Here is a 3,253-nt window from a genome sequence, read left to right as displayed (position 1 = left end):
GTTAAAAATATTAGCACATTATTCCAGATCAATGTGCAGAGACAAAAGAGCATCTTCTATTCAGCATTACCTTGTTCATAAAGACTGGAGTAGTGGCTTTTACAAGGCAGAGGGCTTGTGTTTGGACTCCTTTTTAGAGGAATTTAAAAAGCATTTTTAGTCATTACTTTCTAAAATACAGCCCACTATTTTGCAGACATTCATGTTTTGTTCTTACATGTATGGCCTTGCATAACTTCCAGGATAAATGTTTTCCTCAAATATGATACATAAGTTAACCTTGGCTGCATAGACAATGGAAAACCAATTAAAGAAAAACAAAAACATAGTCTCAGATCCAGGGAGTTTGACACAGGAAAGTTTTTAGCCTTTCTTCAAAGAAATTAGTGCACTTTCGCATTTAAGCTTTTCCTAGAAGCCAGTTCTGAACTTTCTTTGAAAGCATTCAGAAAGATGGGACCAATGGCACTTGCAGTGATTCTTTACTCTTTTACAATTATTGAACCTCTTAAAAACAAAAAGAAAAAATACATATATATTAGTATTATAGAGGTGCATACATCTCTATATCAAATAGCCTACTGACAATAGCTTTTCTATTCTTGGTTAGTTTTTATGGACTCAGAAGCAGTCCAGGAGCTCCTAAGAGGCATGTAGAACACTGAGTAAAAACTACTAATCTATACTTTTTTACACTACAGCACAGCAGTGGGCATACACTGTTTAGATAATACAGATCAACCGATTCTCCAGTCTGTGACTCTTTCTTTCGGGAGTATTGAAACTTAAGGTTTCTGAAATTTTAGGGGAAGGACAATAGGCAATATGAATGTCGTTCTGGCAATAAGTGGACTACTTATCAAATAAGAAGATCTGACATTTCCCAGAGATGATCATGCTTGCCCGGAGAGTGTACCATGAATGGAAAAATTTAAGGCCCTGAGCCAGCAAATGCAAATGGTATCAGTAGAACTCCTTCAAATTAAACTGCTGACATGTGTGAAGCTACTCTTTCAGGTATCCTTACATGTCTGGACCCCAAGTTAAATGCAGGAGAAAGTAAAGTATGTGAGGTTTTAAAATTTATTTTCATGTAGATAAAAACAAGAGCAACATTTAGGCTCTAAAATCTGAAGATGCTTCAGGCTAAAAACATGATTGTCCTATTTTCACAGTAATTTTTTTTGGGGGGGGGAGGTATTTTTGTAGTAAACTGCAAATTTTGGGGATGTGTATCAGTGTAAGTACTGTTTCATTATTAGGTGGATAGGTGGGGGAAGATGGCAGGACGAATGACTGGGTTTGTGTGGATGAATAACAGCTAAATTCCCCTGTTGAACTAAGGTGTGATTCTTTGGCAGACAAATATTGCTGTGGGGGCTGCATTAATTTGTATTTGCATTGTATGGAGATTAGTTTCCACAGATAGCCTTAATTTTGTGTCTGTGACTATGTCAACTCTTCTCTGTGGTGTTCATTACCTCATACTGCATTTGCCCAGGAATTCTGCTCAAAAGGGAGTCCTCTGCCACCTACGGAGCCTAAGTTCACCATCTGAGGTATTTTATCTGAAAAAGAAAAAAAAAATCTGCATTCTAACATACTTTTTTTGATAACGCAAAGCTTAGTATGTAATTTGGTGGCAATTTAAGGTAATTTCGTTTGCTGCTATAAAGATGTGAACTGAACCACAGTAGCTCTCTGTATTCTTTAAAAGCGTGAAAGTTAAGGGAGCAACGCGGGTAGGCAGCGCTGGGGGCCGGGAATGGGGAGCCTGCAGTTTTGTTCTTGCCCCTGGCAAGACCGTGCCCAGCGTCATGCAGCTCTCGCGTGCCTCAGTTTCTSCGCCCGAGGAGGAGCGGCGCGTTCGGCGCGGGGAGGCTGCGGGCCGGCCGCGTGCCCGCGCGGAGCGCAGCCGTGCGGGGGCCCCGCCGCCAGCGCGGCTCCTCCGCCTTGGGCGCTGCCCGGGCCGGGGCCGCCGGGAGCTGCCCGGCGCCGCGCTGGGATTGCTGTTGTTGTCCCCCACCTCCGCTCTCCTGCCAGTTTTGGCAGGGGATTAAAGTAGCTCCCCCCTGTGGCAGCAGTGACCCAGAAACGAGTTTGATTCACGGAGTCCTTCCTCCATAACAAGTACAAACGTCAGTCAGAGCGAGTCTGTGTGTGAGTGTGTGTGTGGCGCCGGAGCCGCTCTCCGCGCCCGCTCCCGGCGCCGCGCCGAACTCATGAGGCGGCCCCGAGCCCTCCGCGCAGGGGGAGCCCGGCCGCGCCGCCCGCCCTCGCCGCCGCCCCGCCACCGCCGCCGCTCCGCCGCCGCCAGCAGGTAACCGTGCCCGCCGCCGCCGCGCCAGCCGGGGGAGCCGCCAGCACAGCCATATTTGATGGGTTTTTTTGTCGCTCCGGAGGCGGCGAGAGAGCAGTTTCGTGCCGAAGGTCGCTGCCTAGTGGAAATAAGATAGTACGTCATTAACATGGCGCCAAAAGCCGCGCGGCTCGGCGCGGCGCGGTGCGGGCGAGGGGAGGGAGGGGAGGTGGCGGCCGAGTTGCGGCTTCGCTATCCCACAAGCAACTTGTGCCGGGCTGGGGCGGGCGCCCCGACGCGCGGTGGGAGGAGGGAGGGGAGGCTGTTGTGCCGCTCGGAGCGGCGGGCTGCTGCCGGCACCGGCGGGTGCCTTTTTGTTCCGCCGCGGGCTCCGGCGCGGCACATGAGCGCCGCGCCGCTCCCGAGGCGCAGCGGCGGCCGGGCCGAGCCGAGCCGAGCCGAGCCGGGCGCTCTGCTGCGCTCCTTGCTCCGCGCCGCTGCGGGCGGGCGGCAGCGCGCATCACCCTCCCCGGGAAGTAGCGTCTGGAGCAACTTGGCAGTGGCAGAGCGCAGGTCCTTTCAGAGAGGGATGTATATAGGAAGAGGGAGCCATGGCCAATGTCTGTCACGGTATCACCCACACGTCCAAAATACCCATCGCCTCTATCCGAGGGCGGGGAGTGCCCGAGTGGGGGAGGTGTTTATGTGCAGAAGCAGCTTGGTAGTTGCACTCTCCCCAATCACGCTTGGCTTTTGCTTGTAGTAAAAAATGCTTGGAAAGCATAAAAACTGCTCATCGATGAAATTAAGCAGAAGTTGCCTTTTCGAGTGGGAGAGCCGCAGCCGGTTAGTCGTGAGCTTGGTGCCCGCGGGAGGTTGTGCTCCGGGCACCGGTGGGCGTTTCGGAGAAGGTGGAGATCGGCATGTTGTCATCGGTGGTTTGCCCCCCCCCCC

The 3,253-nt window shown here is 51.4% G+C and overlaps 1 protein-coding gene across 5 annotated transcripts in view; it reads left to right on the top strand.

Moving 5' to 3' along the window:
• Positions 1 to 2,082: 2,082 nt before the first annotated feature.
• Positions 2,083 to 3,253, top strand: part of JADE1 (jade family PHD finger 1) — a 47,639-nt gene continuing 46,468 nt past the window's right edge. Inside the window, exon 1 of one of the 5 annotated variants that reach the window (XM_085318029.1) lies at positions 2,083 to 2,320. The gene's annotated coding sequence lies outside the window, so the exon portion shown is untranslated. The other 4 variants (XM_085318038.1, XM_085318047.1, XM_085318063.1 and 1 more) reach the window with 4 other exon arrangements.

The sequence above is a fragment of the Rhea americana genome, unplaced genomic scaffold (genome assembly GCF_003343005.1).
Source record: "Rhea americana isolate MKP2758 unplaced genomic scaffold, rheAme1 scaffold_116, whole genome shotgun sequence".
In the NCBI taxonomy this organism is placed as follows: Eukaryota; Metazoa; Chordata; class Aves; order Rheiformes; family Rheidae; genus Rhea; species Rhea americana.
The sequence above is the reverse complement of the archived record's forward strand: the minus strand, read 5'-3'. Positions and strand labels throughout refer to the sequence as shown.